Here is a 24,002-nt window from a genome sequence, read left to right on the forward strand (position 1 = left end):
GAGTCAAACTGCACAATCTCTCAAAGATCCTTTTTGTACATAAAGACCGTGATAAGGAAGCATGGGGAATTTCCCTGCAAAATGTGATCTGAAGGATAATTCATCAAGCCACGAAGACTATTAATATAAATGAAATGGTTCAATTTGCTAGCCAATCACTTTTTGGAGTTCTATGTATGCAGAAGGACCTCAACGACCAAATGAGGGGTCCCACAGCTCATAGGGACTGAAAAGGACAGAAGCGACTGGAAGTTCTTTTTTTTTGTTAATTGAGGTATAATTGACATAGTATATTAGCTTCAGGTGTACAACATAATGATTTGATATTTGTATACATTGCAATATGATCACCACAATAAATGGTAACATTTGTCACCATACATAGTTACAAAATTTTTTTCTTGTGATGATAACTTTTAAGATCTTAGCAACTTTCAAGTATACAGTTACATCCCCATGTACGTTACAACCCCATGACTTATTTATCTTGTAACTGAAAGTTTATTCCTTTTGAGCCCTGCACTCATTTCTCCCACTCCCCAGCGGCACCTCTAGCAAGCACCAATCTGTCCTCTGTAGCTATGAGCTTGGCATTTTTTTTTTTTTTTTAAGATTCTACATATAAATGAGATCATACGGTATCTGTCTGGAAGCTCTTTTCAGTATTTCCGAGAACTACTTGGAAATGTTATGTTTCCCTGTTATTAAGAACATGAACTCAATAATGCCATTTATTAATTTTTAAAACGTGAGAATGAATTAATTACTACTGAATGCATGCTGTTTTGTTTGGATGACATGATATTTCAAAACATAAAACACAGGGTTGTTAAGAGGAAGAAAATTATCCAGCTTCTTGATGTTTTAAAAAGTGGGGGTGGGGGCCAGTTTGGGAAACTCAGAAGGTCATATTTCAGGTTCCTTCAGCTTTAATTTCCCATGACCCTCCCCAGTAAGTTAGAACTTATGTCATGTTCCTCTGAACTGTGTTTGTCCCTGTTTGAGGGCCCAGGACATCTGGTGAGTTGACCTGCTCATGATGCCTTAAGCAGTGACCTGGTAACAGCATCTTGCTTATTCATAAAGAATTCATCCTTTCTTCTCCCCAGAGTGTGCGTATTGAACGGAATTCACTCCAGCCATCTAGGCTCCCTGGTGAGCAGATGGCCAGAACTGGCCAATGGGTATACTTCCACCCAGGGTTGGAAACGTGGCCAACTCTGAACAATGAGAGTCAGGCTCAGGATTTTAAATGGAAGTGTTTGGAAGAATGGTCTCTCTCCATTGGATCAGGCACCGGCAGGGCACAAACCTAGAGCTCTTTGCAGCCGTCTTGCCACCAGAGAACCAGGTGTCTTAGACTGGGCTCCCCAAGAGGAAAACTTTGAGACAAAGATTTGTATGCACGAGATTTGTTTCAGAGATGACCCCAGGAGGTATGGATAGGAGATTAGGAAAATGAGACGGGGTAGGGAAGGAAACCAAAGAAGAGTGCGCTGGTGAACGGGTTGCCCCTGTGGGCAACCGAGACAAAGTCCGGTTGGAGAAAAAGAACTGGAAAAACGTATAGAAAATACCCAGAGTTGTTGCATTTCAAGACAATTCATTTTTGAATCCACTAACTCTGTCCTTCATGGCTGAGGGCTACTCCCAGCGCTGTTGATTCCTGGGACTTTTGCTGCCACTTGCAGCCTGAATCTGCTCCTGTGGCAGAGAAAGGCCCCAGGCTGAGAATCACAGCACCTGTGACTGGGCGCCCTTGGTGTGCACACGGGAACACTAAGTGCAGAAGTCTGTGTCACTTGTCACCCCAGAACCCTAACCAGCACAGAAAATACGTAGCAAAACCATCCCCACACAAACCAGTGTCCTCTCCTCTCAGTCCCGGATTCTGTCTCTAGCAGTGGCAACACTGGAGACTGTGTCATTGAGCCACTTCCCTCTAAGATGCTGACTTTAACAGATTAGAAATGTTCCCGGCACATCCCACGCTTCCGCTAATAAATGATTCCATATCTATCATGAATGAATTTTTCAAGTCTTCCATTACTGGGCTGTGTACCTACTCACAAAGTACATTTCCAGGCGATTTTGTCTGAATTACATGGTTAATTGCCTCATATTTCCAGCTCATGTTACAGGCCCTCTGAGTTAGAGTGAGAGAGAGAAGTACCACGTATCACTTCCTACCCAGGGACGAATCCACGGTCAGGGCGAGGCACATATAAATGGTGAATGCTAATTTGCTTCTAGCTTCCAAGTAGAACTAAGTTAAAAAGACCCAAAAGGTTGAGGGGTAGAAATGTCAGCTAGTTATTCAGAGAGATGTTTTAACTACCAAATTTTATACTAATTTATTCATTCATTTGTTCATCAAAACGAGCACACGGGCAAGGCTCTGGCTAAGAATGGTGGACGGCAGATTCACAGAAGTGCCCTCACATTCTGTTCTAAGTGAGGTTGTGACAGGTGCACCCATTACACAAATTAGTAAAAAGAATAAGAGCCAAATAATAAAGTTACAGTACAAAGCAAGGTAAGATAAATATCTTCCAGAAGTTTAGGCAATGAATCCTATAGTTTATAGGAGGGTAAGTTCAGTCATTTAGGGGGAGCCATGATCAGAGTTGCTTCCAAAGGCCGGATCTGGAGGGACCTTAAAGGAGGGGTGGGCATTCACTGAGTGAAGCAGAGGGTGACATCATTCCAGGATTATGAAATTTCCTGGCAAACGGAAGTTGGGGCAATGTGAATTGGCAGCTTGACTTGTGAGCAGAGTCCTCCAGCATAAATGGCCTGTTGACTCTGCTCCTTGTATAAATCCCCAGCTGTCTCTGTATTTGGAGTGGAGCTGAGGCCGATCTCTCTCCCCTATTGCAATAGTCTTGATATCTATCACAATAGTCCTGAATAAAGATTTGTCCTTCTCTGCACTGGTTGCAGGAGATTCCCCATCCTCTGCTCAGGGAAGCCTAAGGTTGTGTCAGTCAAGGAGGTTGCAGCAGGATGCAGAGAGCACACTCAAAGTGGCAGTTGAAGGAGAGTTTAATAAAGGGACCACTGGCAAAGTTGTGGGTGGTGCAGCACAGGCCATTGGCAAGGGGCAGGCCATGGGTGGAACTGGTAACAGAAGGGCTGTCACCACCACTAGGCCTAAACACATGAGGCAGATTCCAGAACCTGGAGGCAGAAGGGCCACCTTACATGGGAACTCTGTGATGCACACCTCCCAGATCTCATTCAGTGAAGGACTAGCCACTCAGCTGCTGGCAGTGCTGTTTTGCCAAGGGCATGCCCCTTCCTGGTGCAGCCCACATCCAATGACTGACAGACATGTGAGCACAGAGACCTGGCCATCTTGGCCCATTGCTGGATGATTTGGAAGGGCCAGCAGGTCTCCCAGTGGGCTTGGCTCAGGCTGTCATTGGGCTGCACATTTTGGTTGCAAGTAACAGAGACTCAAATATAACTGGTTTAAGCAAAAAAGGTGAACTTACATGATAGAAAATTCCAGGGGGATCTCTTCAGGAATGGTGGACCCAGGGTCTCAACATATCGTATATCTCAACATCTTGAGCTCTCAAGAACTCTTGGTTCTACCTCCCTCTGTACAAAATCAGGGTTTTACTACCATGGCAAAGTGGAGAACAGTTGTTGCACCAGAAGCCAACAGGTTACTGAGTCTAGGAAACCCCCCTACTTTGAGGTAGCTTCTCTTCACATCATGGTACCCAGCAACTCTAGACTTGCATCCTCCCAACTTCACGTCCAGCAGAAAATAGAGCCTCTGTCTTTGCTATTGTTCTGAGAAAGGCCAGGTAATGGGCCACATTGGGTGACTTAGTCATTTTACCAATTATGAACCAATTGTGGACAAGGGAATGCAATGCTCCAATTACCAGCCTGAGTGGCATGTCCACCCTACAGACAAAGGTGGCGTTAGTGTCGGCATGGATTGAAACTGCAGGAGGGCTGGTTTCCCCGGGGAAATACAGATTCTGTCACCAAAACTTGAGAAATTGGATGTTAGACAGAGAAAAACAACAAACGCCTTCTGTAAAGATGGAACAGCCAGACGTTTAAATCTGGAGCATTCTTCATGAAACCCCATGATAAACCATACTTAAATGCATAGGTAAAGTAACTGGATGGTTGAGTCCATCATGTCTCTCTCTTCAACGTGTCTTGTCACTGTGAAATCACAGCCTCTCTTATCCCAGTAACCCGTTCATCCTGAGTTCTAGAAATAATGTCAGCAGATGCACAGTTGTCAAGCTTTGGGGAAGTAAAGAATCCCCCCACACACACACACGTCGTGCTATTCTTGAAAGAATGATTGTGAGGACTAAGAACGAATCATTTTGGCAATGGAGGATGGATTCGTATAATACAGGATAGGAGCGCCTCCCCCCCTAAATGGACCTGATGGAGATGGAACGTTCTGTGCTCTGTCTCACACACGAAGAGAGCTCTCACTGAACACAAGAGCCGTGTGACTGACGCGTGAAAAAGGCGATCGCCTGCGGCACCTTCTATAGACTTTATTCGAGAAGAACAAGTGGAGAGAGAATGTGGGAGGAAGCCACGGTACACTGAAAAGACCAAAACGGATACCTGCTCTCTCTTTACAGCTGGCCTTGCTCACTTCTATTGATGAGTAACTGGGTAAGTGGTGAGGGGAGTTTACTAGTCTCGGGAACAGTGGTTGCCAGTCCAACACCCATTCCCAACCTGGCATGTTAGTAGCACCCTGATTTTATATAGATATGAGGCAGCCATGGCTTCAGGGGGGGCCAGGTCCTCTCCAGGGCTATGATAGAGTCATGGAGTGGCATAGACTAGTAGTGGTCCCCCAATATCTACCACCATCCCCTCCACCATCCTTCTCTATAGTAATAGAAATCCCAGTTTTTAGCTGGGCCCATGGCTGTGCAGAGTAAAGACATTTCTCAGCCTCTGTTATAGGCAAGTAAGCCCATGTGACTGAGTTTTGCCCACTGGAAATAAGCAGATGTGATGTGTATAATTTCTGAAAGTGTCCTTTATGGAAAGGGATTCTATCTTTCTTCTCTTTTTCCCTTCCTCTATGCTGGAATGAGTACTAGAGGACTGGAGCTGGAGCAGCCATCTTATGCTGTGAAGCAACTTGGAGTGGAACCACTCACAGAGGAGCATAAGATTAGAAAGAACCTGGGTTTCTGAAGCTAAAAGTGCCAGAGAGCCCTGGGCAGCATAGCCAGACTTCCACACGTAAGCACCAGCTTCTGTCTTGTTGAGCCACTGTTGTGTGAGGTTTTCCATTTCTTTCAAGCAAGGGTAATTCTTACTTCTATACATGTGAATCCCGTACTCCTCAGAAAAGATTGGTTCAGCACTGAGCATATGAAGTCGTTTTGAACAAGGGGGTATAAGGGGACATCTGATGGGACTCCAGGAATTTTTTTCTCACTTTTAAAGAGTGAGACAAACCGAGCTCTTTTTCTTTTCTGTCTTGTTTTCTGTCTGCAGATGATGCTGAAACTGTGAAAATGATGTTGGGATGCTGACTGGACTCAGACCAAAGCTGAGCTGAGGCTGGCGGAGCAGCTACCAGGTAAGGACCTGCATCCTTGGTGACGTCATCGAGCCACGTGATGAAACATGCCTCCCCCTGCACCCAGGAGCCATCTCCTGTCCAGACTTCCCGTTACAGGAGATTAGATCGTTTTTGGGGGGACGGGGGTGAGGAGGATTGGCCCTTAGCCAACAGCCATGCAGACCTTCCTCCATTTCTTGCATGTGGGATGCTGCCGCAGCATGGCTCCACGAACAGTGTACAGGTCTGCACCCAGGATATGAACCCACAAACCCCAGACTGTGAAGCAGAGCATGAACCCACCCACTACACCACTGGGCCAGCCCCAATATATGTTTTCTAAAGACTTTCCCTTGTATTTTCTCTTCTCATGGCTAGAACATGCTAACAGCTACCCAAGTCCATTTCCTCCTTTGTAAATCCAGTCCAGCGAGTGAGGGTATAAATAACAACAACAACAACAGTACAGTAATAGTAAAGGCTGACATCCATTGAGCATTTAGTGAGCGTGTCCTGTGCTCAGTACTGGGCACGTGCTTCCTCTCCTTCTCCTCCACATCACGTCCTTGTACCCTTTCATTTGCCAGATGGGAAAATTGGGAGCTGGAAAGGGAAGGAGCATGCCCAAGTTCTCTTGGCTACTCAGTGGTAGGGTTGGGATTCAGAGGCGGGGACGCAGGGCGGCGCAGGGGCGAAGCACGGGCTCAGGGTTCAGCAGACCTCAGTGGCTGCGCACCCCTGGGTCTCGGGGCTTTAGGTGTGGAAGGAGAGGGTCAGACTCCCTGCTCTTTAAGGTCCCTTTCAGGTCTGGTATTGGCCTGTAAGGGGCGCTCAGGTCTCCTCCCTGCCCTGCCCCTTGTCCCTCAAATCTTTTGGGGATGGGGGATGGGATGGCAACTTTTTATTTTGAAATAATTACAGGTTTAAAGAAAACTTATAGGAAGAATATCAAAGAAAATTCCCCTATACCCCGCACCCAGATTCCCCGCTGATGAACATTTTACCACGTTGGCTTGAGGGCTAGATCAGGGAGGGAGACAGGACAGAGAGAGAAAGAGACGTAAGGAGGGAGGGAGAGAGGAAGGGAGGGGGAGGAGGAGGCAAAAGACAAAGAAGAGAGAGGAGGTCTTTATCCCTAAATATGTTTGTGTTTATTTCCTAAGAACAGGTCTCCATATACAATGATAATACAATTACCAAAATCAGAAAATTGTCGTTGAGACGAACACCACCATCCTGTCCAGGCCCCCTTTCAATTGTCGCTGCTCGCCTCAGTGTCGGTCTCTATAAATACCCTTTCCTCTTGGGTCTAGGATCAAAGCCAGGGCCACTCAGTGCTTTTGGTTGGCTCTTCAGTCTCTTTCCGTTGGGAACGGTTCCTCAGTCTTTCCTTAATTCACAACCTTGACCTTTTTCAGGAGAGCTGGCCAGTTAACGTTATAGAATGTCCCTCAGTTAGGCTTTGTCTGATGTTTTCGCATGATTAGATTCCAGTTACACGTTTTTGGCAAGAATGTCACAGAAAGGAAGTGTTTTTCTCAGTGTATCTTATCAGAAGGCACACAATGTCATTTTGTCCCATAACTGGTGATATTAAATTTCTTAACTTTGATTAACAGGGAGTCTGCCAGGTTTCTCTACCCTGAAGTGACTGACAGAGTTCCTCTGCATAATTAACACGTATTTTGTGGGAAGAGCCTTCAAGGCCACTGGGAAGAGCTGTTCCTCAGCACACTTTCAAGTTTCTTCCAGTGCCCACAGATGGTTCTGGAAATGACTGGACGTCAGTTACTTTGATGTTTGACACATGCTGACTTCCTTGACTCTAGAATGTAGAGAGAAGTTACTCCAAGCACAAGGAGTGGCCTCTTCTGGGCGCCCACATTCCCCAGAGAGGGGTTCCTCCGCCTGGCTACGGGGTCTAGAACACCTGGCTGTGACCCCATTGTTCCAGGGCCCCAGGCGCCTTTCTCTTCTCTGGGCATCATCACAAGTGTGCTCCTGTGCCCGCCGTCCGAAGGAGAACTGAGATCAGCCTCTTCTCATGCAGAGTGATGAGGTCTCTGCTGTGGGTTTGGCATTGAGGGAAAGCAGAGCAGACCTCCAGGATGCCCGAATTAGGGTTCTTTACTACCAACATCACACGGTGCTCTTTTTTTTTTTTTTTTTCAAAGATTTTATTTTTTCCTTTTTCTCCCCAAAGCCCCCCAGTACATAGTTGTATATTCTTCGTTGTGGGTCCTTCTAGTTGTGGCATGTGAGACGCTGCCTCAGCGTGGTCTGATGAGCAGTGCCATGTCCACGCCCAGGATTCGAACCAACGAAACACTGGGCCGCCTGCAGCGGAGCGCGCGAACTTAACCACTCGGCCACGGGGCCAGCCCCACACGGTGCTCTTAACCACATTCCCACCGTCACTCCCAGCACAGACCTTTCACGCCTCTGACTCTAATGCTGTTCAGTGCTCGTCCTGGTCTCACTTCCCCCTCTCCTCCCAGTGGTGGGACAGTGTGGGATATAAGCTGATGCCTTTGCTCTGCAGTATTTCCTAAGACTGCCAACCTCCCCCCACTTTGGACAGCTGGGCCACCTGCTTTTACGACCTCAGGGAAAGGTTATGCAGAGGACAAGGCAGGTAATTCTGAGGGGTTTGTGTTTCATACATTTTTTTTTTTAATTTAGAATGATATAAAGTGAAAGAGAGAGGTTACCTTGTTCCTCATACCCCCTGCCCCTTATGAAGTTCCTGCAGCCTGGGCTGCAGGTCGAGAAAGTGTGAGAAGCAGAGAGGAGGGGGAGATGGCTTAGCAGCTGCACATCCCTGACCTCCTAGAGAGCCACATCCTATTCAGGGCATGGCAGGGCCCCGCATTGGTTTGGAGAATCTCAAAACAGAGGCTTGTACTTCATTCTGGGGAGAATCCAGGGATATGGCAAGGGCCCAAAGAGTGTCGTAGGCTTGAGTAATTCAAGGAAGGGGCACAGCTGGAGCATAAAGAGCTGGCAGTCATGAGGAAGGACATATGGCGGCCGGCAGGACCCTCCAACAGAGACCAGGCGGAATGCGGTGTGTCCACGGACACCAGGGCGGAGTTGGAGAGAGACCAACATCACATTCGCACGTAGACCTCACTAGAGGAGACTTAGAAGCGATTCTGCACCAAAGAGGGGCAGGGCTCTGAAGTGACAGAAATTAAGTTTCTGCCACCATGTGCGATGGGGGTTTACAATAAATTTAAGTTGTTAATCAAGAATGAAGGAAAGTATGTTTCTTGCAACCTGAGTTTACAGCCTGAGACTCATACTCACACCAGAGGTCTTATCTTCCTCTTCTTTTTCCACTTTTCCATCTCTGGCCATCCCCTTTTTTCATCTTCACCTCCCGGTATTAGTTAGGTTTAGGTTGGCTACATGTAATAGAAGAACCCAAAATATCAGTGGCTAAAACAAGAAAGAAGTCTGTTTCTCTCTCACCCCAACAAATCTTGAAGTGGCAATCCAGGGCTAGCATGTTGTCATCAGGAACCCAGGTTCCTTCTATCTTTCTGCTCCACCATCCTCAGCACCGGCTTCCATCCTCCAAGTCAACCCTCATCCAAGATGGCTGCTGGAGCTCCAGCGGTCACCACCACATTCCAGGCTGGTGTAAACAAAAAAGCAGAGGAGGACAAAACAGCCTCTTGATCAGAGGAGTAAGCATCTTTTAAGGGGCCTTCCTGAAATTCCCACACAAAACTTCCACTCTTTAGCTCATTGACCAGAATGAGAGCCTCACCCAGCTACAAGGGAAGTTGGGTAATGTGGTCCTTTGGCTGGTGACCGAATGAAAAAACTGTTACTAAGTAGGAAGGGGAAATGGGTATTGGGTGACATCTAGCAGTTTCTTCAAGCAACCCCTTTTCTGTCCCTATGTTTTCTTTCTCTCTTTCCTTTGTACCTCTCTGGGCCTCATCTTTTCCTCTTTTGACCTGAGTTCCAACCTCAGGTCACAGCACTGGAAAGAGGCACCAGCATCCCAGGTGACTCCCCACTGGTGCACATCCTTAACTCCATACAAAGGGGCATTGTTTCCATCGCCTTAGTCAGAGTTGGCAGAACACCCCGGTGCCGCCATGCCTGCCCTGCCCACGTGTGTTCAGGTTCGTGTGGTTGCAATGGGTGTGCTTCCTTCCTGACGCCCTGACCGGCCCACTGGGTGTGGTTGTCTGCATGTGGACACATGCCAAGGAAGTCTTTCCAGAACCTCCAGGAAAGTGACCAGGTGGTCCAGTGAGCTGGAGCTGACTTTGATATGGTAAGCCAGCAGTGCAGGTGTCCTGGGAAATGTTGGAGAGCCTCCCCTTTGCTAGGCGGCATTTACTAAGTGACTGTCACAGACCAGGTCTTGGGATAATGATTCTCAAATGTGATGTCGTGTGTGTTTCTCGTACACCAAAACCATGAGGGGGGCGGGACTACTTCTAGGTCAGGTTCCACTTGAAGCTGATCTGTGTCCAGGGCTTGGGTGCAGCTATTTATTTGGGCAGAGATGCCAGGAAGGACAAGTGAGGAAGTGGTGTGCTGGCAAATGTTTATCAATTGGCTCTCCAACAACATCAGTAACAACAACCTGATTCGTAGATCTTGGTGATCTCCATGGTGTAACTGTGCCTCCAGGGCCAATTTCACGACGTCACCAGACAGAGCTGGGAAGAGATGCACACCTGGTCCTCACAAAGCAGAACAAGCTGGCTCCAGCAAATCAAAAGCGAGATGGAGAAGGGACAAAGCCAGTAAAGTGTGCCCTCAATGCTGTGGGCCAGGGTGCTCTGTGAAGCAGCATGGAGCACCCCTCAGAATCCACCCACAAGGACCCTGGGACATTGGTCCACTGACTCCCTCCTCTATTGGGTGGGGTTGCCTCTGGCTGTTTACCCTCTCCCACCTCCAGTTAGGCCTCCAGGCCCTTGGGCAGACCCCAGTGGTGCCTAGAAAAGCCTTCAGGCAGAGAAGAAGAGAGAACACATGTGCTCGAGGTGGGAAGCAGTCAGCATGCTGGAAAAAGCCTTTGCTGCAGCTGCCAGTAAACTCAGGGAGGCCAAGGGTACAGAGTCCGGGGCAGCAGCAGCCTCTGCAACAGAAGGAGCCAGCATACTTTTTCTGTAGAGGATCAGACCGTGGATATTTCACTATCTGCCTTTGCATGCCGCACACGGTCCTTGTCACATGTTCTTTTTTGGTTTTTTCTTTGTTTTACAACCCTTTAAAAATGTGAAAAACTTACTTAGCTTGGGGGCTGAATGGAACTGAGCTGAGGGTCATAGATTGCCAGCCCCGCCATGGGGAGCAGCAGCATCAGGACCCGGGAGCTTGTCAGAAATACAGACCCTCAGATGCCGCCCCAGTACTGAGTCACGATCTGCTTTCTGACAAGAGGTGCACAGTGAAGTTTGAGAAGCACTGTGCTACTGTACTACTATTTCCACTACACAGATAAGGAAAGCTAACCCTCAGAGAGGTTGAGTCACTTAATAAACATCACACAGGGCCAGGACTCAAACCCAGTTCTGACTGACCCCGAGGCCGTTCTCTCTACAGGTCTAGGTATAATTGAAAACAAATCATAGACTAATACTTTTTAAATTACCATATTTAAAGTTAGCTGGCTAATTCAAAACAATATCTAAGAGATTTAGCACTGACATTAAGAGAACCTTGAATGTGGGGAAATGAGTCTTTTTAGCAGTCAATTTGCAGGAAGACAAGCAAGATAGAGACCCAAAGGGGAATTCCCCGTATCTGTGATGACCATCTTCCTTCGTTATGCAGGATCTCAGGAATCTCAGGAATGTACTGGGGACCTCAACAGATTGGGATCTCTTTGAGAGCAGGAAAAGGAGTACTCTTTTTCTCTGATGACTTCCCAGAGGATCGATAAATTGATTCCACAGTGGAACACAGGCAGGGGGTGTGCAGACTCCCACTGCTGGGTGGACTTCAGTTACATCCTTTGCCAGGATAGAGGTCAGTGTAAGAGGTTCAGCCTTGGGATTAACTCTTCACAAGCACCAGCCTGGGACTCCTACCCCATCGCACAGGACGGTGTCTGTTCTGCTGCAGGTAAGTCGTGGTATGCAGAGCATAAGTCAGGCCCTCAAGTTCACTTCCAGACAGTCTGGTCTGTTCTTTCCCCCCAGGAGTTCTATTCCATGTGTGCTGGATCTTACGGACTTATCGTTTTTAGCTCTCTTCTTTTCCCCATCATTCTCACCTCTTTAATCTTTTCTGCAGAATGCATAAAGATGTTCTGAAGCACATTTATCTAACCGTGGTTTTCTGCAGTATCCCAGGAAAGACACTGCCTCACCTGTGTACGTGTGTGCGTGTTTTTAACAGCTTTATTGAAATGCCTTTGACATACAAAATCTATTGTGTTTTTCTAGTGCGACACCTATAATTTTCATCTCTATTCACTCTTTTTCAGATACTGGATTAAGTTTTTTCTTCATGACTATCTGCCCCCATTTCATAGATGTGATGTCTCCTTGAGTCATGTTGAAAATATTAAAGATAAATTACCTAATTTTCACATTTATTTTTCATAAGAAGACGCTTGCTTATTTTTTTCAGATTGGTCCTCTTTCCACCGCCACAAACAGAAATTTCTGTGCATTTGTTTTCTTATTCTCATAGAGAGAAGTCTCTCTTTGTGAATTGTTGGGAGCCAGAATGGGGTCTTTCGGAGACTGAGTTCATCCGTGTCTGAATCACTGATTCTCAGATGAAGGGGAAAGACAATGTGAGGCAGGAGCGTTAGCAGGCTGGGCTCTGATGCTGGACTGCCTGGGTTCAAATCCTAACTCTGCCCCTACTTGTGTGACTTTGGGCAATTTACTTCACTGGTCCAAATCTCAGTTTCTTCGTTTATTAAACGGGGATGTTAATAGTACTGACCTCCCAGGTACGTCACGAAGGTTAAACAAGCCCAGTATATGATGCTTAGAAGAGTGCCTCGCCCGTGGTAAGGTCTGAGAAAGTGTCAGCCAGGATGACGGCGGTGGCAGTAGTGACGATGATGATGACGTTGATGATGACGATGACGACTGCGATCGTGGTTATACTTCATTCGTGCAGACTCTCGGACTTTCTTTCCAAGTTCGTTGTTTCTTTGCACTCATGTCAAGTCAGTCTCTGAATCTTCTCCTGTATCATTGCATTTTGCAGAAGTTCTTCAAGGTGTCAGGCCTGTGGATATGGGCCCCTTTCCCGGTATAACAATGTGGCAAATTTATTATTTTCTTCAGAGCCAAATCTGCCCTTCTACCCAAGAAAGACCCATTTTTCTAGGCAGATATTTTTAGGCCACATTCCATAGAAAATAGAGCCTGAGACAATGCTTGTCTGACAATGCTTTATTGGGGGATGCAATCGCAGGTCACGAGAGTGAGGAAAAAAGGAAACGAAGCAGAGAAGGAGGGGAAGCAAACAGAGGTGTGCATTGCTGAGCCAGCCGCAGCTTCACATCCAAACAGAGCAGGCTGACCACGTGGGACGTCTGCAGAGCGGTGATGTGGAATCCTTGGGCCTCAGAACAGCCCCTCAGGAGAATAACATACAACGAATTTAACCGCTGGCTCCCTCACCCCCACGTCTCTAATCAATCAGCACCAGCCCCGGGGGGGCACTGACCTGTTGCACTTCTGGCTTGTGTTACCCCCATCCACGCAGCTGCTGAGGAAGTCAAATTCCACACCCCAAAGTGGGCTGCTTCTCCTGCACCTGGAAGCAGTGGGCAGAGCCTCGATGGGTCCAGCCAGCCCTGGATCCCACAGCTGTTGTGATGGGGGCCATGCAAAAGCGTTACCTTTATTCAGGAGAGACTGGGGCGGCTGCAGAGATTAAGATAAGGGGGCCTGACATATGCATATGGGTCCTTCACTGATAGAACAATGAGAGGAAAATTTTATTTGCTCCAGTACAGCATATGCCTAGCCATCCAAGAAATATCTATTTTTATTGAGAGATGTTCTAGCTCAGGTTGCCTAAAGAATGCAGCTTAGAATCGTGGAGCTGAGCAAATATGGGGAGGCCATAACCGGATCCCATGCAGTTTGAATATGCAAGGATGTTAGGAAACAACATATGTTCATGGAACTGGTCTTTAAAGGGCTAACCTCAGGGCTGTTGTCCGTGAGTAGGGAATGTGAGCTGAGGGCCGGAGCAGAATTGCACCGAGGGGTGGGGATCAGGGAGAGACAAGGTGGCTATCTCCTTAAGAGAAACCCAGGGCAAGACAGACAGGTTTTTCCAGGAGGCTTGTGGAGTTCTGTCTGTTCTGTGCTACAAATGTTCTTTCCCATTTTCCTTGAGACAAACAGCAAGATCTACATGGATTTATTTTGGGTAGGGGCATTGGTCAAAGTGCTGCCTTCAGCCTCAAAGTAGGCCCAGGGCAAGCTGCGGACTGCATTGCAATAACTGCTTTATCTGAGTTTCACCAGGTGCCAGCATTTCCCCTGAGTTGGTCGGATTCTTGATTTCAAACCACAGAAATTAACTCTGCCTTACTTCACTGGAAAAAGGAATCGGGGACCGGAGGACTGGATATTAGAAAATGGGCAGAAACCAAGGCAGTTCCAGTCGATCAATCGACAGGAAGATCCACAATGGATTTGAACAGGAAGCATCTGTGTAGGATACCGCCGCTGCCGCTGCCAGGACTCAGTGAGCCGCCCTGCCGCTCGGCCGCTGCCCCTGCCGAGTTAGAGTCCAGCCAGCGCAGGCCAGTCAGACGCACAGCCAGCCTGCTTGCCAAGGGAGGGCAGGGAAGGAACCGCGTTCCAACTAATGCTACATGGCAGGGAGGGGCGTTGGAGGTCCTGCCTGTAATTCCGCTCTGAGAGACAGGAGAGCACAGTCATTAAAGCTCTGGGGTCGGATAACCTGGACTCAAAGCCACGTTCTGCCTTTTCTTTGTTCGGTGTGCTTGGGAAAGTCCCTTAAACTTTGTGTTTCTCAGTAGAAAAGGGGCAAAATTAATCCTTAAAGTATTCTGATAAAGACAAAATCTTTCGAGCCCTCACTTCTAGGAGCAGAAGTTATTCAGCAACTCGTATCAGTTGCCCGTGGCTGCCAGAACCAATTACCACCGACTGGGTGGCTGAAAACAACAAAAATTTATTCTCTCACTGCCTGGAGCCCAGAAGTCTGAGATCAAGGTGTCGGCAGAGCTGCCTTCCTGGATTCTGTTCCTTGCCTCTCCCAGCTTCTGGTGGATCCTGGAGTTCCTTGGGCTGTGGCCACAGCACTCTAATCTTTACTTTCATTTTCGCATGAGCTTCTCCTCCTCTATCTTCTCTTCTGTCTCTTATAAGGACACATCATTCAATTTAGGGCTCACCCGGATAATCCAGGCTGATCTCGTCTTGAGATCTTAATGTAGTTGCACCTGCAGAGACCCTTTCTCCAAAGAAGGTCACATTTACAGGAGGTGGGTGGACGTATTTCCAGGGGGCCACCATTCAACCCACTCCATGGCTCCTTTTGCTTTTTCCCAGAATTGAAAAGGGGGTTGAATGCTGGATAACCAAGCCAGTAGGCCCTTTATTTATTGATGTGTTGATAACCCTAACGGGGGTTGGGAATTGAGGAGCGGGGAGGTCGTATAACCGGAGTCAGGCACGTGAATATAGTTTTCACGAGAGTCTTTTTGGAGCTCATGTAAGAAAGACCTCAGAGGAGTGAACATGCTGAAATGACAGATTGTTCCCCAAATGTGCTCTTTCCTGCCTTAAGACCTGTGCTGTCACCTGTACAAGCAGCTGAGTGATGGAAGGCTTTTCAACTTAAGCTAAGATGATGGAAGGACTTGAGGCTGGAACTTCTGAGATAACTTCAGCGGTAAAACAAGCCCTCACACGCTGCAATGAACTGTGCCTTGTGCAAAGCCAGCCCTGTGGCTGGAAGAATGTGATTTCCCTGGGAGAACCTGGGAGAGGAGAAGGAAAAGCCCAAAGGCCAAGATTTTGTTCTGTTTGTACCTTCCCGTGTGGTGACAGAAGCGACAGAATCTGAGCTCCTTCTGTAAAAAGCCTGGGATAATGAGATGTGGCTGCCTTAGCTTTGTACCATCAAGGCCCGTCCTACCCTTTGAAGGAGTCCAGATTACACCACTGTGGCCTCAACGTTATTTTGAGCAGAAGGCATTTGAGTTCCTAAAATTTCTTATTGCCTAAAAGCAGAGCCTCCCAAAAGAACTCAAAAGAACTCAGTTGTCATAAATCCACTCCCCAGAAGCTGGCAGAGAAGGTTGACTCTATTCCCAAAAATTAGAAGTCTCCACACCACACCAAACAGACATTGTCAAAAAACTATCATATAACAGGGCTGCCCAGTGGCATAGTGGTTAAGTTCATGAGCTCTGCTTCCACGGCCTGGGGTTCGCAGGTTTGGATCCCTGGCGCAGACCTATACACCATTCATCAAGCCACACTGTGGCAGTGCCCCACATACAAAGTAGAGGGAGATGGGTACGGATGTTAGCTCAGGGACAATCTTCCTCAAGCAAAAAGAGGAAGATTGGCAACAGATGTTAGCTCAGGGCCAAACTTCCTCACCCAAAACAAAAAAACACAAACAAAAAACTATTATATCGCCCATCTATTCTTCCTAGGGCCCATTTACCTTTCCAAAAAGTCATTTATTTTCCAGTAACGGTCCTGTTCCACCTCCTCTTCGCCTATTAATATGGTATATTTGCCCCAAATTCTGATTATGTCTTTGAGTCACATTTCTCTATGAACTTCCATATGTATATCATTACATCTATCTTTTCTCTTGCTAATCTGTCTTTTGTTAGTTTAGTTTGCAAGCCCCCAATTGATAAGCATAAGAGGGTAGAATAAAAGTTTTCCCTCCTTGACACTTTTATACACAGTCCTACCTTCAGGAGATAGCCTTGGTTTTTTGGTCTTGTCTCTCTCTGTTCCCGTGTGTGTGTGTGCGTGTTCTCTTTAAGAATATTATAAGTTCTTCAGGAATAAAGAAGCACATCTCCCACTAGGGATATCTTACATACACACACCATCCCAAAACAGACTCTGAGACGAGGATTTAAGTACAAGTTTTTTATTTGGGAGATGATCCCACTAAGGGAGCGGGGAAATGAGACACAGAAGAGAAGGAAGCCAATACTGCATGTTGCTGAGCATCCTATTGCTGTGGCCAACTGGGTCTCAATCCTGCTGGGACTTTCAGAAAACGGTGTGGAACATGCCTCAGAGTTAAGCTACCCAAGCCGTGAGGAAGTTGGCTACTTACCCTCCAACTCTCATTCGTCTTTGGCTGAGGGCGGCTCTTGGGACTATCACCACCCAAGCACTTATAGCCCAACGCGTGTGCCGGAAGAGGAAGCCCTCAGGCAGGATCACAGGTGCTCGCAGAAGACGTCACAGGCACGTATGGACCATAAGAGCCACCCGGATGTGGGTGAGTCGCGATGCTTCTGACTGTGGGCTTTGCAGTTAGAAAGTCCTGGATCCAAATCCCGGTTCAGCTAACTGTGACGTTCTGGCAAGTTCCTTATGTCTTTGAACTTCATCTTCCTCCTTTGTAAAGTCAGGATAATAATATCTACCTCAAAGGTTTTAATTCAAAATGAAACACTTATGTGAAATGTTTAGTACATGCCTGGCGTGAGGGAAGCACCACGACCAGTTGCTACTTTGTACCATCATGAGATTAACACAGCACTGACACGATCGATATCCTCTGAACGGACTGTGAAATCCCAGAGAATCCTGGCAAAAGACATCACATGGTGGACACATTTTGATACATCATGATTTAAATGAGTCCTGGAATATAACTACAAGCTTGGTGTCAGCTTAGGGGTGAAAAGAAAAACTCTATTCCTCTCCCTACTGAATACTTCTGACGTCAAATGTATGGGTTTTTTCTCACACCAACCAATTCTACGACACCAGCTAAATGTCCTACAGTTCAATTCAATTCTGATGCTATCTACCTGGAATTAGCATCAAATCCCACAGGTTAAGGTCCCAATCCTACGAGACTGTCCCACATTTCAGATGCCACTTGCAAGTAGTGGGTACCCACATTTCTATTCAACTTGGCTGCAAATTGAGGGTTCCATGATCCCCTTCTCAGGTTCAATAATTTGCTATAATGGCTCAGAGAACTCAGGGAAACACTTACTTATGTTCATCAGTTTATTATAAATAACGGATATGATAAAGGATACAGATGAACAGCCAGAGGAAGAGGTACCCAGGGCGAGGTCTGGAAGGGTCCTGAGCGCAGGAGCTTCTGTCCCCATGGAGCTGGGGTGTACCACCCTCCTGGCACGTGGATGTGTTCACTAACCTAGAAGCTCTCCAAATCCCATACTTCAGGAATTTTTATGGAGGCTTCATCTCGCAGGCATGATGGACCATTCACTCAATCTGCAGCCCCTCTCTCCTTCCCGGAGGATGCAGGGGGAGGGGAGGGGCTGAAAGTTCCAAGCCTCTAATCATGGCTTGGTCTTTCTGGTGACCCACCCCCATCCTGAGGCCATCCAAGAGCCCACCAAGTGTCGTCTGGTTAGAACAAAAGACACTCCTCTCACCAAGGAAATTCCAAGGGATTTAGGAGCTCTGTGTCAGGAACTGGGGTCAAAGACCAAATATTAGAACAAAAGACTCTCCTAGAACCTTGATGGCTTAGAAAATTACAAAGGTTTGAAAAGTTCTGGCCATTAGCAGGGGATGAAGAGTGAAATATGTATGTCTTATTATATTACAATATCACAGAGGGTGTGGTGATTGCCCCTTCCCTTTCTGGGTCCTGGTCCACAGCAAGCTAGGACAAAGAGGGGAGGTATTCAGCTGTTCAGAGGGGTTAAGAAGCCAAAGAAAAGGAAAGAGAGGGAGACCACAGAGGAGACCCTCCTTTGTGGCCGTCTGAGACTGCCCGTCAGTGTGGACCAATGGTTACCGCAGAGGCAGAGCCTGCACCCTCCTGTGGCCACTCTGGGTGTGTCTGTCCAGCTAGAAGTCAGACTGTTCAGGGAAAGGACTGTACCTTCCCATCCATCTAAACATTACAAGCCAAAAAGAGGGGCTACATGCAAAAGGCTTCTTAAACAGAGCTAACCTCAAGCATGATCTGGGCATTAATCCTAACTTAATCCTGAGTCACGTAAGGTTTCTACTGAGCATGAAGGTCTCCAAATGTATTATCTTTTGGATCCCAGTCTCCATTGGGAATCACAATGCTAGCTGTCTTAGCCCAGGTTCTCTAGAATACAGAGACTGAGGCAAATGATTATATGCTTTTATCGACAAGTGCAACCCAAGGATGCTGGAGTGAGGGAAAAGGAGAATGAGGCTGGGAACAAATGACAGCAAATAGGACCAAGTTGGCAGGAAGAACACTCACTTGCTCCATCTCCCGTCACCATGCTCAGAGAGACTGCGTGAACATCTCAGGTCAGTGTGCTCGTCAGGAGGATGGGAGAAGAATTTATCCTTCAGCTCCTGTCTCCCACTGGTCAAAGGGTGCTCCATGGGGTCACACACACTTCTGGGGGGTTGCACATGTTGGGGTGCAGGGGCATCTCACATCTCAGGAGCAACAGGGATGCCCCAGGCCAGGAAGGGAGAGGAAAGCCATGTGGGCATGAGGCAAAGGCTGTCAGGTCATGGTTGGTGGATGGGCACCAAGGCTCTCTCCTGTTCTTGGGCATGTCCTCAAAAGCCCAATTTTACCAAGAATTCTGCTAAGTTAGTTTAGCCAGAATCCCTCATACCCATCACCCCCAGGTGACGTCTGATCCTTCTGGCCTGCCTTCAGCAAGAATACTGTTATGTTAGGTTAGCAAGAGTTACCCTGCGCACTTAGTAATTTTCCATCCACTGACGCCCCCTTCACCCTGCTCCTTGGCTATAAATCCTCACTTTTCTTTTTGTATTGGGGGTGGAGCCCAATCTCTCTCCCCTACTGCAAAGCCCCAGTGTAGTAGCTCCCTGAAGAAAGTCTTCCTTACCTCCTTTCACGAATGTCAGAATAATTTTTTCTTTAACAGTGGTCAGACCACATCGAGGTGGTTGCCCCAGGGAATTCAAAGTCGGTACAAGGTGCCTGATACACTAGCTCAGGACCCATTGCTGTAGGAAACACTGGACTCTGGGGAAGAATTAAAAACTAATATTTTCTGAGCGTTTACTCCGCACTAGACACTCTTCTAGGATCTTCACACTGTTCACTTATTTGGTACCATTTTTTAAGTGATTTTTCAGAAAAGGAAACCCAGACACCAGGAGTTCAGATTAACTAAGTCAAGATCAGCTAGTAACTAACGGAGGCTGACTCTGAACCCAGGTGGACTGGTTCCACAGCCCGCCTCCCTACCTGTTGCACTCGACAGGCACAAAACAACATTATAGCGGGCGGAAGTATACACTGGCCCCATCTCTTACTGACTCCACGATCCAGGGCAGGGAAGGCCATCTCTGCGGCCCTAGTTTGAACATCTCTATGACACAGGTGAGCATTCATTGGGATTTTAGGAGAATAAACATCTTGAAATAGGTCACAGAAAGTGTTCACCTCAGTGCCAGGCTCTGAATAAACACACTCAATTTGATGTGTTCTTATTATTATCAGATTACTTTGAAGGGTTTTCTTTCTACCTGAAATGGTACTCATCGAATCTAATACAATTTTTTGGCACAAGGAATCACGATTAGCTTCTTTCTAGTTTTAATCTGGGTCACCTTTACCTCCCCAAAGTGTGCCAGGCACACATAAATGGTGTTGGAAGGATTAGAAACTGAGCGCACAGCAAACCCATCTACTTTCCGTGGAATCCAAATTGAATGAGCTGACACACCGCAGGGACCAAAGAGAGGTGTTTGGATAATTGCTGATCATTCACAGGGATACAATAAACCTTTGCAGGAGACCTCATCCTTATACTAGATTATTATAATGCTTAAGCAAAATCTCTTACTTCAGAAATATCTTATAAATTTGGTTTGAATGCTTGCATTAGGTTTAATACCATCTTATTTTTCTGTTTTATGAATCATGTCAGTTTTTCTCTGGAGCTTGAAAGAGACGCTATCCATTAACAGAAGAGAAACTCATTCAGTGACTCATCCTGTCACACCGCAGGGAGATGCTCACCCCAGGTTTGTTTGATGTGCTCATTTGGGTGTGGGACAGGGACATACTCATCCCACAATCCCACAGCTGCCCCTCAGCCTGCCCCTCGTGAACCCCTCCTGAGGCTATTTTCACACTGTTCCTTATCAGCACACACATCACTCTCATGTGGCCATGGTAGGCGATTGTGCATAGCCACACATCAATAGTTCATTGATCGACTGAGTAGAAAAAGGAAGGGTTCCCCCAAAGTAAATTGTTCAACGAAATGGAGCTTATCCTTGCAAGCCACACGTTTAAAGTTTTTAATCATATTTGAAAGAAATGTTTCTGGGAGGTATGGTCCTAGTCAGAAATAATTTGGTAGTGAGTAACAAACACCTTCTCAGACTAGCTTAAGCAACATAGGGAATTTATGGAATAGACACAGAGGTGTCTCATGGAATTCAAGGGCAAAAAATGACCGAGGTTTCCTAAGGGCAGGCAAGCCAGCAGTCAGTCACTGGTCCAGCTCATACTCTCAGGGACCATGTAGCTGCTGATCTGTGATTCTCAATTAACAAACTAATGGACACACACTCAGGGTCCTATCACTCACTGAGGAGGCGGGGTGCTGGCTTGGGTACCAGCTCTAGGTCTGACCCACAAGGGGCATAGCTCCCCTCCACCCCAAAGGAGTACTAGGAAACAGATGAGGGTATAATTGATTGTCACAGTGACTTGGAGGAAGGACACTGCTGGCATTTAGCGACCAGGTGTCAGGGGTGCTTAATGTCCTCCAATGCATGCAAAAGTCCCACAAGTGAAGAATTGGTCTCACTTCACACCACACCTTCCCTCAGGCCACCAAATGCCAGTGGTGTTCTTACTGAGAAATATGGAATCCCTGTGAATCTTGATTTCACTTTCTTAAAATGAGTAGCCTTAGCTCTAGGATCAGTTACGGTTTTAAACTCGGTGACCTAACCACACTGTGTGATGTCTTAGTACAGAAAGGCCCTCTGGTTATGACTCATGCTGTTAGACAAGCATCCTGATCGTTTCCATTCTGGGCACACGGAAGGGAGGGGGCATGTGACCAGTGTCGGCCAATGAGCTGTGAGCCAGAAGAGTGTCACTTCCAAGATGAACAGTCAGTTGTCCATGAGCCACTCATGAAGCTGCTCTTTCCCTTTGCCATGGCAACAGACACTGTAACAGATGGTGGCTGCTCCGTAAGCCTGGGTCCTGGAGGGAAGATAGTCATGATTCAGAGTAGAATCTCCTGCCTACTGTTGATGGACGTTAAGCACGAGTGAGTGAAAAATACACCTTCATTATTTTAAATCACTGACATTTGGGGCATTGTTTGTTACTGCAGCAAACCCAGCTGATCCTGACTGATACAGGCTCTCAGAATTCCTATGTGCCAGGAACTCAAGTACTCCACTATTATTAACTCACTTAATTCTGGCAACAATCTTATGAAGTTTATCCTCATTTTGTAGATGAGAAAAGTGAGTCACAGGAAGGTTGAATACCTTGTCTAAGTGACAGTAAGTGACAGTGCTGCTATTCAAACCCAGTCAGTCTGGCTCCAGAATCCATATCTTAACTGTGATGCTATGCTGTCTCTCGTGTCTGATGTAGCAGTTACCCCTACACTAAATGACCGTAAACTAATCTACTTCAGTTATCTAATTTCTGCTTTCCAGTTGTTTTTTTTAGAGATTGACACCTGAGCTAACATCTGTTGCCAATCTTCTCTTTTTTTGTTGTTTTTTTCTTCTTCCTAAAGCCCCCCAGGACATAGTTGTATATTCTAGTTGTAGGTCCTTCTAGTTCTGCTATGTGGGACACCACCTCAGCATAGCTTGATGAGCAGTGCTAGGTCCGTACCTAGGATCTGAACTGGCGAAACCCCAGGCCACCGAAGCAGACTATGTGAATTTAAACACTTGGCCATGGCCCTGGCCCCTGCTTTCCAGTTTTTAAAAATTATGATGCTTCACTCTTGTTGGTTATCACTTTTCTTTTTTTGGTGAGGAAGATTGGCCCTGAGCTAACATCAGTGCCCACCTTCCTCTATTTTGTATACGGGATACTGCCACAGCATGGCTCAATGAGTGGTGCACAGGTCCACACGTGGGATCTGAGCCTGCAAACCCTGGGCTGCGGAAGTGGAGTGCGTGAACTTAACTGCTACACCGCCAGGCTGGCCCCCTACTTATCACTTTTTTGCCATTACCAACAGACCTGCCTCGAGCAATAACACCTCCTTTTTTCTCTTCTAATATGCTATTTCTAATCCATTATGGACTAGGAAACCAGATAATTAAGCTTGTTACACGTGTTATAATTGTGACTAATTGAGTCTGGCCACCTTGATAGTCAGCATCACTCTGTTCAGCCCCCTCACCTTACTTGCTCTCTGGTAATTGAGTGATGGGTAGCTCTTGTGTGTGTCTCCCTCTCTAGACAGCATGCTCTTTTGAGGAAATTAATGAGCTTAATTCACCTTTGTGACTCTCAACCCCCTTCTCTCAACACCTAGCACAATGCTTTGCATATGTTAGGTGACTAATAAATACCTGCTAAGACTATTAAGTAATTAGGTTCTGAGTAATGGCCTACGAGCTTGCCTGTAAGTTAATTAGATGGGCTTTGTTACCGGCCATTGGGACATCTGTTTTAGCTGTCTAGAGGCCTTTGGGACTTTTTCAGTTGTGTCTTGGATACTTAAGATTATGAGACAAAGAGATCAATGAATTCTTTCATTTAGCCCCTCAGTAGACATTTATTGAGTTTCTACCATAATATTAAAAATACTAGCAGCTTATACTTCCTGAATATTTACCATGTGCAAAGTAATGTTTGCAATACTTTATAAGTATTGATTCATTTTAGACTCACAACCACCCAATAAGGTAGGTACTCTTATCATCTTTCCATTTAGTAGCTGAGGAAACTGAGGCACAGAGAACAATTTTCCTAAGGCCTCATGGCTAGTGAGAAGGGGAGTTAGACTGGGTAGGTGCTGGGGATATAGGTGGACAAAACAGAGAAGGTGTCTGCCCTCATGAGGCTGACATTCTAGTGGGAAAGCCAGAAAAGAAACAAATAAGCATATAAATCCACCAAATAATTGCAGGTTGTAATAAGTTTTCTGCAAGGAATCAACAGAGTGTTATAATCAAAAACAAAGCAAGGGCATAGGAGCGTGATCCAGGAGTGCATCTGTAACGGGTGTATTAGTTCATCTGTTACTGTATAAAAAATTACCCCGGAAACTTCGTGCTTA

This window comes from Equus przewalskii, chromosome 15 (assembly GCF_037783145.1).
Source record: "Equus przewalskii isolate Varuska chromosome 15, EquPr2, whole genome shotgun sequence".
Lineage (NCBI taxonomy): Eukaryota > Metazoa > Chordata > Mammalia > Perissodactyla > Equidae > Equus > Equus przewalskii.